Source organism: Drosophila ananassae (genome assembly GCF_017639315.1).
Source record: "Drosophila ananassae strain 14024-0371.13 chromosome 4 unlocalized genomic scaffold, ASM1763931v2 tig00000077, whole genome shotgun sequence".
Classification (NCBI taxonomy): domain Eukaryota; kingdom Metazoa; phylum Arthropoda; class Insecta; order Diptera; family Drosophilidae; genus Drosophila; species Drosophila ananassae.
In genome coordinates this window covers 633-14,082 of record NW_025319043.1, presented here as the reverse complement: position 1 = coordinate 14,082, position 13,450 = coordinate 633, and the positions used below count along the sequence as shown (strand labels likewise).

The 13,450-nt window shown below is 40.7% G+C and overlaps 1 long non-coding RNA gene across 1 annotated transcript; it reads right to left on the bottom strand.

Moving 5' to 3' along the window:
• Positions 1-1,157: 1,157 nt before the first annotated feature.
• LOC123257955 lies at positions 1,158-1,432 on the bottom strand. The gene is made up of 2 exons (XR_006507949.1): positions 1,377-1,432; positions 1,158-1,295 (listed from the first exon to the last, which is right to left on the bottom strand). It is a non-coding gene; the product is annotated as an uncharacterized LOC123257955 (long non-coding RNA).
• Between the last annotated feature and the right edge of the window lie 12,018 nt (positions 1,433-13,450).

The following is a 13,450-nucleotide window of genomic DNA, read 5'->3' as shown; positions in this document are numbered from 1 at the left end:
AGGCCAACCCCTATCTATCAGGCGACTTGTCCTTCCAGACGAAATAATCCTAACAGGGGAAAAATACTTCCCACCACCTGTCATCGACCTGCTAAACAGCGAAGGATCCTCCTCCGAACCCCATGACTGATCACAATTTTTCTCCCTGGGGACCTAACGCTAGTCCCTCCGGGACTGCCTCTCTAAAACACAAACCGATGCAGCTTAACCCGTGACTACTCACTGGCTCCTCCGTAGAAACTCCTCCCATATTCCAGCATCGGCGATGATTGTATGGTGTGTGTGTGTGGGTGTGTGGGTGTGTTCCAACGCTGCCTCAAATCTCCCGGCAACGGTGCATTTTAATAGAGGGGGCGATCAAAATTGTCAGACACAGAAACAAGATCGCACAGCCACTGCTCCTACTTGAGGAATATATATTACAAATTTGTCTGACTGCCAGTCTCAGGACATCATACTCACCTGTGCCTTCTCTCCTCTGGCTACAAAATGGGATATTTCTGGAACAGGCCACCCACAGTTCGCTCGGCCATCCACTACCAAACTTGACGATGTTTCCATGTCCTAGAGCGTCGGCAACCTGAAACGAGAAAAGAAGATACAAAAATCTTACAAGGGGTTCTACATCAAAGTGCTATTGGAACTCATCTTATTATATCTCCTCCTTCAAAGCTCCTGTCCAATGATGACCTTCCTCCTGCTTCTCTTGCTCCAAATGATCCTAACCACGAGCGCCCATTCTTGCTGGACATTGTTCCTGGAAAGAAAAGAGAAAAATAAAATTAATCCTGACGCCGCTAAAACCAAACAAAACTTAGCCTACTTACCTTTTCTTTGACCCTTCACGAACGTGCAAAACCTGGAGGAATAAAGGGCAAATTGATCATGGGAAAACACATATATATATTTACCTGGAAATTGCCATCCCACGCTGCCGACACCGAGGAACTGAAATGATGGAAAATTGAAATTAATACGCTCCAAATATCCCCCCTGAAGGGAATTGATGCCTGAGAAGCTATTGCACTTCCAAAGGATGGCACCTGCTCCAGGATCATCTGCTTACCTGTCTGCTCAATGTCGTCCCAAATTGCTGTCTTTCAATCTTGTCTTGAAGTCCTCATTGTTTACATGTTTTCAATGTTTACATAATCATCCGTCTTCTTCTTAATACTGCATTCCATGTTTTTGATCCAAAAATTTCCTATTAACGACGCTGACTGCCGACTTACCAACTATCTGTGATATTCACGTGTGATAACCCTTATCCACTTGACGACCTCCACTGGATTCACCTGTAAACGTACCTGATTAGCTTAAGGAAAACACCGACAATTGGAAGACTAATAAGAAGAAGAAACCATAACAAAACTTACCCTCAAAGACGACACGACCCGATGCACCAGAAAGACGACGCCCTTGAACACGCCAACCGGCAAAATCCCCTGTTCCACAATGCCGTCCCTCAATGTGTTGTCCTAAATGTCTCCCTGAAATGCAAAAACTCACAAACTCTTAAATTTTCTTCCTATATTTACCCATTTCTGCGATGAGTGCTGCCAACCTGCCCGGCCTGGTGGTCGGAGTTGCCACCTGGGGCAAAGCACCAGAAACGAGAGCTGCCAACTGGTCCCGCCTGGCATATGGAGTTGCCACCTAGCGCCAAGACGACCATGGGACGAATGCGACCCGACGACCCCAGAAACAACAACAGGAGAAAGTGCTCTCTCCAGGAGCCCGCCAATTTCATGGAAAGTCTCCCGGAACAAAAGTTGCCCTCTGGGTAATACTCCGGGAGACTTTTCTCTTCCCAGCATTCTCACAACCATTTGGGCCCTGGAGCAGCGAGGACTGGTCTTAAACCAGCCCGCCAAATCTTTGAAATTTGAATTTGAATTTGTTTAAAGTGTAAAACGCCAAGTAAAAGTTATTTGTAAAATTCATACAATTCCTTTAAAAGAAAACAAATAAAAAAAAAAAACACATTAAAAAAAAAACAAGTTGAAGTGACTTATTAATTAAAAGGAGACTTAAAAAGGAGATATGGAGGACACAAGGACAGAAATACAAAAGGAGATGGACAATTTCAACCTGGACAACATCGAGCCATTTACTTCGTTGGACTCCTTTGAGATGGCCATGATCTGCAGGCCTTATGGAGTCCACTGAGAAAATTGAACTTTCTTCCCCCTATTCGGGGCGTCACCCAGGATCCTCATTGCAATCATCAGATGATTCCTGCGTGATTGTGTGTGACGCCAATTTAAGGACTCACCCCGCTGACCCCTCTTCAAAAGCGAAGAGCCCGCCAAAAATAAATACAAATAAAATATCCCATACACACACACACACACAGCCAGATCCACTTTCCCTCTATGACCCCTCTTCCAAGGAGAAGAGCCCGCCAAAAATAAATGCGAATACACACACACGCACACAGCCAGATCCACTTTCCCTCTATGAACCCTCTTCCAAGGCGAAGAGCCCGCCAAATGCAATAGATAAGAGTAATAAGACAACAGTTCCAATAAGCACACACCCCCATACACTCACACAAACACAGCCACACACACATACTGCACCACTTTCTTCTCCCTTGCCTATGGGGACTGAAATTGGCGCGAAGCAATGCACCCAAGCACACACACTATACCCCACTTTCCTCTTCCCTGACTACGGGTCCTGAAATTGGCGCGAACATTGAAATACAAGCAACCAAGACCTTAGCTTCCACCTTGCCCAAAAAAACAACAAGCCCTACAGCTGATCGTGAGCCACCTGTTGGTTAAAACACAGCCATAAACAAAAACAATAATCGGCTGTTGTCTTCCTCTCCAACTACGCTAACCAACGACATTAAGAGAGCCAACCGGGAGTTTGAACATGTTGCGCCCAAGTTGGACCAGCTGGCCCATCCAAACAACATCCAAAAATTTTATCTGATGAGTTGTTGAGAAACTTTTTCTCACAACTTAAAGATAGCGATGCAAACCCCCCTCCCCCCAATGCCCCCAAAACCACATACAGCCAGATTTTGCAGCAGGAGCCCGAATATTCATCCCCCACCAGACCCGCCAAACTTGCCACAATGAATCAATCAAGTAAACCAGCCCCTAAAAAACCAACTCCGCTTAGAGCCAGCGAGTCCAGCTCGGCAGACATGGGCCCCGTGGTTTTTAATGTTAAAGCTACGGTCCACACCACGCCCAATCATAATCCTCAGGGTCCTGCACTGATGGATGTTTCCTCCCCCTTCCATTACAAGCCAGAAAAGACTCCTGTCTTCAAGAGTCTTTATGCCCAACGGCTCTACATGGAACGGGTGGAAGCAAGAGCTGAGGCCAATAGGGTAAAGGGAAACGGGGCCAGGGAAGGGGCCCAACTTAATGGAAACAGCAGCAATAAAAACAACAACATTAAAACTCCTACAGCGATGGCCCCTCCCATTGTCCCCCTTCGTAAGCCCCCAGTCCCGCTAATGTCCTTGTCCTTGCCCTTCCGTCCGCCTACGAATGCCCTTGCATTGGCCCAATGCCACCGTTGCCAAAAACATGGGCACAAAAAGGGCTCATGCAGACGAGCCTTCGTCTGCATGAAGTGTGCAGGGCAGCACCCCACCACAGCCTGCAAAAAGCCCAGACATGTACCCCCTCGATGCTGCAACTGTGGGGGTCGGCACATAAGTGCCTATAAGGGTTGTAGGGTCTTCCAGGAGGTGAAGAGAAGAGCGGCCCAGGATACCCTCCGCCCGGTTGCTCCGCCTGAGCGTCAGCGGAGTCATCGCCCACTAAAGAAGGACGTGGGTCCCTCCCAGAACCGAAACGAGCCGAGCAACAACAACTACTGGACTATCCTTCAAAATGACGAAATGACTCCTACCCCCCACCATCCAATTAAACAACGGCCCAACAAGGACCCGCGCCACCACTCGACAAGGCAACTGCAAAAATCCCCCCATCACAGGTCAAGGATGGCCCAAACAAATCCGGACCGATGGCTAAACCAGCAACGGCAACATCCAACGGAACAGCGCAGCAACTACAACCCATTTAGGCAACAGAGGCAACCAAATCCGGCAGAGGCGCATCTGGCTCGCTTTCAGGAGAGGCTCCAACTGGAGCAAGAGGGAAAGGAGCGCTCCCAACGGCTTCGAGGGCAGGGATGGCCAACTCCTCAGGAGAGTTTGATCCAAAAACGGACTGGCGCAGCTCTCAAAAACTCGCGCCAATCCAGTGTAAAATCCCAGCTGCACTGGCACAAGCTGCTGGAGAAACTGGCATTCACCCACGAGGCTGCCCAGTCCAAGCTGCTGGAAAAAGTGGCTTCTATCGAGAAAAAAATAAATAAATTGTCAACACTGTTTATTAAAATTACAAATATGTTTGACATAACAGAGGCCTCACCGGACAATGACTTTCTAGCCAACTTATCCTGCTCTATCCAGACAATCGAAATGGCTTCGATTTTAAATAACAGCCTAGACGCCAATGACTGTCCCTATGCCTAAAGCTCCCAAGAGCTTAAAGATTGTCTCCTGGAACGCTGGGGGCATCCATAAATTGACGAGCTCTCAGCGTTCTTAAGGGGACGTGATGTTGACGTCCTGCTCGTCAGCGAAATTAGGACATGGACCATTGATATCCCTGGATACAAGGCTTACACTGCCCTAAATCCGGTGTCGCAGCGCAGAGGGGGTGCTGCGACAATAATTCGTAGCGACCTTGCCCATTCGGTCCTTGTACCTAGAAATGAAGAAGCGGTACAAATCTGCCCTAATGCCGTACAAAATGTCATACTTGCCTCCATCTATTGCCCACCATCTGTGAAATGGCAAAACGACGATTTTCCTCGCCTCCTCAAAGGGATAGACCAACTATGTAATCCACAATCACTGAGATTCATCATTGCGGGGGACTGGAATGCAAAAAACCAGATGTGGGGAAACGCTCGTAGCTGCAACAGAGGGAAATTGTTAGCGGAAGCAGTCCAAGCAAAAAACAGATATAACATACTTGCTACAGGAGAGGCCACTTGTTATCCCTTTAACAAAAAGGCAAATCCCTCGGCAATAGATTTTGCCGTGTCTTCGGGTTTCCTCCCTACCCACATCTCCATCTCATCGGTATCCGAATTATCCTCTGACCATGTCCCACTCATCATCAATGCGGCACTGGGCAAAACTCCTTTAATCAGTCCAGATATCGAACAGGCTGCGCCAAGACCTCCTCCCCTCCCACGAGGACCTCACAGAATCAAAGCATTCAGGGACCATCTGGAAAAATACATTCTTTTAAATACTGAAATAAACAGTGGGGAGGATATTGAAGACTGCGTTGCACAGTGGTTGCGCCCATAGGCCAAAAATAAAAAAAATCATAACAACAAAAATATAGGAAAGGTAAACAAATCGCTTCTAAATTGTCCAAACTTCTTTGTGGCTTACTAGATTTGTCCGGAAAATTAACCGTTCTTCTTAAAAATAGAATTGAAGTTGAGTGAAGGTGTTTATTTTCACAGCGCAGTTTGCGCGCATCGCGAATTTTTCATAACAAAACCGAACTTTGAAGTGGTCAGATCATTTATTACGTATCCAAATTTAAAATATTTGTAATGGATTTTGAAGTTGAAAGTATTTTCTAAAATTTGAGATATTATAAAAAATCGTACATGTTAAACTGTTCTTGTTATATTAATTTAAAAAAATACATGTTTTTTGTCTATTTTTTGAACGTCTTTTTCATGTTTAGTTAAAGTTTTAGTTGTGATGCCACAAAATGCCACAATTAAGTTATATACCAATGTGTTCGTCTGGCCCTTAAGGTAATAAATGTGTAAATTTTTTTTGCAGAAATTTGCAGATGTGCTTACAATCGTGAAAATTCTAACACCCTCTTAACTTTTTCAGGGTCAGTTTTTCACTACAAAAATTTATTTTCGCTTGTGGGGTTGTTGTTCTGTTGCTTTGTCCTTCGTCTTTTGAGTTTGTGTTTATTAATAGATTTGCATATAATAGTTTTGATTTATTTTTTGTTTATTCCATTGCTTTAAACTTTATTAAGTTCTTCTTATAAGTGTGTTTTCTCACGTTTATATGCTTTTAATGTATGGTGCAGCGAAGAGGGCTTACAGAATTTTATGTTGATAAAGTCTTATAACTCTTTCTTTATACAAATATAAGTAAACATCAATATTTAGTTTGTTTTTTTAATAGTAAGACTTCCCTCAACTTAATAGTTACGTAAAACTTAGGAATTACAATTTAATGCTTATATTTAAAGGTCAAATATTTAATTTTAGTATTGGCAAAAAAATAATTTTATGAAAAATCGCGCCATTGGTTTGTATGGAAGCTATACGATACGATTTTTTTACAGTGTGTTTAGAATACTTTTATAGATTTTTGGAAAAAATTTCATTGCGATATCGCAGGAAATATTTTTGGCGCGGCATCATACAAGCCCAACCACTGTCGATGGTTCAGTTATATGGCAGCTATAGGATATAGTCGCCCGATCCTTATGAAATTTATTAGATTAGATTAGAGCAATTAGATTAGATTTTGTAGATTAGATATTTTGACCAAATATAACATCTGTGGAGAGTCCCAACTCTCTAACTTAAAAAACACCAAATTTACGGCATTTCCGATCAATCAGTTATATGGAAGCTATAGGATATATAGCTTTTTTTTTTATAATATATTTATAATACTTTTCTAGATTAGTGGTGAAAGTTTCATAGCGATAGCACACCTAGAAGTATTTATGTCCGCGGTTCCATACAAGCCCGACCACTGTGCGTTGGCATCTTACTTAAAAACATTGAGAGCGCTGCTTTACACGCCACTCCCACCGCAAACAACGCCTCCCGATATTCGATCAAACATCCTTCTCGTCACACGACTAAGCTTGATAAACCAGCCAGCATCCTTCTTCAGCTATTGCAAGCATGTTTCTCCAAAATGAAAGAGGATCCCTCACCTGAAAATAAAGCAAAGTTTTCCAGAGTAAGAAAAAAGTTTAAAAAAGCAATTAAGAGACTAAAACAAGCCCAGGTAAACTGCATGCTCCTCAATCTTGACCCTGAAGATAGATACAACATGGCCAAGATTTGGAAAATTACCAGGCACATCAAAAGTCAACCCCAATCTGACCATCCTCTCAAGATCCCAGTACAGTCCAGGTCCTCTGGACACTCGCCAGCTTCCTCCGACCACATATGGACCCGTTCCTCTAAAGAAAAGGCGGACGGGCTCCAAACACAGATTGCTGCTCTGGCGACCGCGAAGAGCCCTGGGGAAGACCAAATCCAAAACGCCCTTATCAAATTACTACCAAAGAAGGCAGTCCTCTACCTATTGCATATTTACAACTCTGTTCTAAGACTCGGCCATTTCCCCCATCAATGGAAACTAGCTGTCATCCCCATGATCCATAAGACGGGGAAGCCAAATCATTGCCCGGACTCCTACAGGCCCATAAGTCTCCTCTCCGGCTTTGGAAAGCTGTTTGAGCGCCTCCTTCTCTCCAAGCTTTTCAAGTGTAAGAACTTTGCGGAAGCCATACCAGAACACCAGTTTGGCTTTCGCCCAGAACACAGTTCGGAACAGCAAGTGTTGAGGGTCACGCAACACATCCTGAGAGCATTTGAAGAAAAGGAACACTGCTCGGCCATCTTTTTGGACTTCTCGCAGGCTTTCGATAGGGTTTGGCATGAGGGACTTTTACAAAAACTTTCCAAGATTGTCCCTAAACAACTACAAAAAGTCCTCACCAGCTACCTCCAAAACAGGACTTTCAAGGTGAAAGGAACTGGTGGAATCAGATCCAGTGTAATATGCACATATATGCACTATTAATATTATATATATATATCGACCACCCACTGTACCAAGAGTACTTAAAGGGTACACACTGTAACACTTTGTCGCAGTGTTTATGTTGTCCAAGGTCTCGGTCATAAACCTAAGTGCACCGAAATATGAATCGCCCGCTGTGCCTTTGCTGCACGCCGAAAAGTGCATATGTCCGCATATACGTAACACGAGTGGACCTTATGCATGTCCACATACCTCCGCCTAAGCGAACATAACATAAATTTATATTCATATATAAATATTTAAGAAATACATAAACGTCTCTCCGCTGCCGCTTTGGGCAGCGCAGCTACGAGACTTTAGACTTCCTTAACTCATAAGTATAATTGTAAATCCAGAAACTCCCATGAGCTCAGAGCGGCAACAACGGCTGCTCCGAATAACTAGAAGACATTGAATAAAGTATACAAAACAACCCAAACTCAACTGATGTGGTTAATACTTACTACAACACTACAACAAATCTGGGGAGCCCTTTTGATGGAACACAACATGGCGACCGTGACAGGACACTAAGGACATCAAAGGATCCCCCAACCGTTATTTCTCAACTGGACATCAAATCAACACAACTAGGATCAACAACTGAAAAAAAAACATCAACGGAACAAAAAAAAACAACACACACAGCAGCAGCCACCCTTAAATGGAATTCCTACGAAAAAAAAATAGAATATCGCAGTAAGTAGAGTGTGATGTGTGCTAAACGTAGTGGCGTGGTTAAACGTTTGAAAGCCAGAAAGGCTGAATTACTGAAGCTACTAAATAGCGGAAGTAAATTAGAGTGGAACAACTCGGTGAAAATACACGCCGAAGTTGAACACATAAAAAACTTATTAACGCAAAGAAGTAATAAAACCACAGCCACTCACACATCCACCTACACTGCAATAACCAATATATGCAAAGACAAGATAATATTTAATCCACCACCGAAACAGAAATTACCGAAATTAAAAAGAAAATGCCCCAATGACTGCAGAGGACCCCTGGAATCACCGTTCTGTGAGCAAACCTGTGCCAGCACCGGTGCCCCAACAACCAACTAAGAAGGAAAGCCTGTGCAGCCAGCACCGGCCCCGCTTAGCGCTCCAAGCTAAGCCCGGATCAGTGAACCGACAGCGCTACCAAGAGCGCAATATTTTTTTCCCATGCACTGCGTTGCATATTTTTTTGTATTGCACTGCGATGCATATTTTTTTTTTTTTAGTATAAAGAATCATTTGTAAAATTGAGCGACATTAAAGTTGCCCGATTAGCGTGTGGCCTGAAAACCATACAAAAAATAGGCAGGTTTTTATGTAAAAAAAAAAATGAAAAACCAAGAAAAACAACTAATATATATAAAAAAAAATTATAGGCAGGTTTTATAAAAAAAAAAATATATAAATAAACGCAATATGCATATAGCCAAATAAGACAAGTCTTTAAATGAGCCAAATTGAATGGCAAATAAATAATAAATTAAATCATACAATTTACAAAAAAATTTATATACCAATTCAAGAGAAAATACCCAAAATGGGTTTAGTAGATGTAAAACAAGTGGACTCCACAGCAAATGTAATAAATAAAATTGAGTCCAGCACTACTAACACCGAATTGACAAATATCCTTTTATCAATTATTGTATTTATTTTGATTGCATTCATTTTGTATAAAGCATACATTTTTCACAATAAATGTATAGCAAAAAGAGCGATTAATAAAAGCCAGGCTAACGATCTGGACAAAATATAAAAAAAAAATATATAACGGAAAAATAAAAATTAATTTTTATACAAAAAAAAATAATAAAAACGCTCCATGCCAAATGCTGATATATTAAGAATGCACCTATGATATATACAAAAAAAAAAAACAAAAACGATTTCATATGTTTATGAATAATCCTATCTTTACGTACAATGAAAATAAAATAAAAATAAATAAAATAAAGAAAGTTTAAAAGAAAATAATTCAAGTATGAGTACTCAAAGAGCTATAGAAAAAACATATGAAAAGGACCCCTATTTCAAAGAAAGGATCAGGCAGTTAGTATCGACAACCCCAGTTAGTGTGTATGAACTAGAAATACTTTATATAGAAACATTTAACTGCCATGTTTCACCATTGTTTCACTGCACTGCAACCCAAAAAGGAATAGTATTAACAACAATTCCGGGTGTGCTAGTGAAATCAAGAATAGACGAGCATCTACTTTTAGGTAGAACGATTGTTATGATGGTTTCAAAAAGATAATCCACATCCATAATATAATGGAATGGAATGAATTATCAAAGGAACTATCAACCATTAAAGCAGAATTTGACAAATCTCATAAGTCACTAACACAAAATAGACCGATACAAAAAACAACGGTCAATAAACACGTAGAAATATTAGTCAAATGCTTTAATGAAGCTCGAATATTAATATATGAACACAGAGAAAAGTTAAATCCGGATCACTGGTCTCGAGTATCAAAATTTTTGATCAGACTAAGATCTAATCTAACTTCTGTTAAAGAAAGGTTCAAGCTCGATATTTCAATACCTACTATTCTCAATACTTCAATAACAATTGAAGCTGGTGACGAACCAGAATCAAAAGAAGTTGTTGACCAACAAGAAATAGAAGAAAGCGATATTAACAACCTTACGGTTCCGGCAGTCCTTATTCAATCTGAATTATCAGACCAGGACTTGTCCGACTCTGAATTTAACGACAACATTGTAGAATTAAAACCAACCACAATGGCTGACGAGAGCATTGCCCAAAGGGCATACATTAGAGAAATGTCGAATGCCATCCCTGAATTTAACGGGCAAAGGTTACACCTTCAAAGATTTATAACAGCTTTGAGGTTAGTTAACCTAACGAAAGGCACATTCGAGAATTTGGCTGTAGAAGTAATTAAATCCAAAATAATTGGATCAACTTTATACAGAGTCCAAAATGAAACAACAATAGAAGCAATAATCAGAAAACTACAAGACACTATAGTCGGAGAAACCTCTGACATAATTAAAACCAAAATGGCGAAAACAACCCAGAAAGGCAAAACTGCAGAAAAATTCACGACGGAAATAGACAACCTAAGAAAGCTCCTAGAAGCTTCGTACATTGACGAAGGCCTATCGGCCGAACACGCTGACAAATTCAGTACCAAGGAGGCCATAACCACAATGGTTAAAAACTGTGAGCATGGCCGCCTCAAAACAATATTGGAAGCGGGCACTTTCATAACTATGAATGAAGCCGTCACAAAGTACATACAATGCAGTACTGAAATGACAGGTAATGCCAATTCAATGTTGTACACCCAACGAGGAAATAATTATCGCGGTAATAATTTCAGAAACAATTATCGCGGTAGAGGTAATAATCGAGGTAATTATAATAATACCAGATATTACCAGAATAACGGTTATAATCAAAACAATGGCTACTACAGAAATAACAGTAACCAAAATAACAGTTATTACACAAACAACAACCGCGGCGGAAATAACCGTGGTGGAAACAACCGCGGCGGAAATAGCCGTGGGGGAAACAATAATAATAATAATAATAATAACAACCAAAACAAGAAAGGAAAGCTAACTTCGGGCGTAGCCGAAGTTTATATACCCTTGCAGTTCAGTCGCAGTCCGCTAGGTGGCGCCACGCATTTTATATCATTAGATACATAGCGGATCGTATATAGTTAACCGATCCTTATGAAATTTGGCAAATCAGATTATTTTGTCCAAAATAGAATCTGTACCAAGTCCCATCTTTCTAACTTAAAAAACACCAAAGTTATGCCAATTCCGATCGTTGTATGACAGCTATAGGATATAGTCGGCCGATCCTTATGAAATTTTGTACATAAGATATGTTGGTCAAATATAACATGTGTGGAAAGTCCCAACCCTCTATCTTACAAAACAACGAAGTTTTGGCATTTCCGATCAATCAGTTATATGGCAGCTATAGGATATAGTCGACCGATCCCGGCCGTTCCGACTTATGTACTACCTGCAAGGAAAAGAAGGCTGTGTGCAAAGTTTCAACTCGATAGCTCTAAAACTGAGAGACTAGTTTGCGTAGAAACCGACAGACAGACGGACAGACGGACAGACGGACAGACAGACAGACGGACAGACGGACATGCTTATATCGACTCAGGAGGTGATCCTGATCAAGAATATATATACTTTATAGGGTCGGAGATGTCTCCTTCACTGCGTTGCACACTTTTGACCAAAATTATAATACCCTCTGCAAGGGTATAATAACAATATAAGGATAGCCCAAACGAATTCGGAAAACTCCCAAACACCTTTAGATACACGTCAGTAAAAAATAACAAGATTCACACTATAAATCTCAGTCAAAGTACATTCGTTAGTTTCATAAACGCAGCAACAGGAAAAGAATTAATTTTTCTACTAGATACAGGTGCAGAAATTTCCATATTAAAGGAAAATTCTGATAATTTTCAAAACATTCAAGATGATCATATCATAAACATACAGGGTATAAGCCAAGAGGTTATCAAATCAAAGGGCATAACTTCTATTGAAATTCAGACTTCTAAATACATCATCCCACATGATTTCCATATAGTAAATGTGCAATTCGCTATTCCTTGTGATGGGATACTGGGAATAGATTTTATCAAAAGGTACAATTGCCAATTGGACTTCAAGCCTTCTGAAGACTGGCTTATAATTAGACCAAATAATCTCAAATATCCAATTTATGTTCCGATAACATACAGTTCTGGTAACAACTCCCTAATTCTGCCAGCAAGATCCCAAGTCATCCGGAAAATTAAGATAAATTCCGAAGAAAGTAGTGTATTGATTCCGAATCAAGAGATTCATAAAGGTATCTATATAGCAAATACCATAGCAACAGTCCAGAATGCATATGTAAGACTATTAAATACCACAAATATAGATCAGGTAGTTGATATTAAAAATATTCATCATGAACCACTTTCAAATTACGATGTAGTAAAAACAGACCCCGAAAATCGTAAAAAAAACTGTCTTATCCCAACTTACAAAAAACTTCCCACCTCAATTCAATAATCAACTTACAAAATTATGCACCCAGTATAGTGATGTATTCGGACTAGAAACCGAAGCGATCACTACAAATAATTTCTATAAACAAAAACTGAGATTAAGTGATGATGAACCCGTATATACAAAAAATTACAGAAACCCTCATAGTCAACAAGACGAAATTCAAAGACAAGTCCAAAAACTCATTAATGATAAAATAGTAGAACCCTCTGTATCACCTTATAATAGCCCACTTTTGCTAGTACCCAAAAAGTCACTCCCAAATTCAGAAAATAAAAAATGGCGATTAGTAATAGATTATCGTCAAATTAATAAAAAACTCTTATCTGATAAATTTCCACTCCCTAGAATTGATGACATTTTAGATCAACTAGGTAGAGCCAAGTACTTCTCATGTCTCGACTTAATGTCCGGTTTTCACCAAATTGAACTCGAAAAAAATTCACGAGATATAACATCTTTTTCAACGAACAATGGTTCATATCGTTTCACGCGATTACCATTCGGTTTAAAA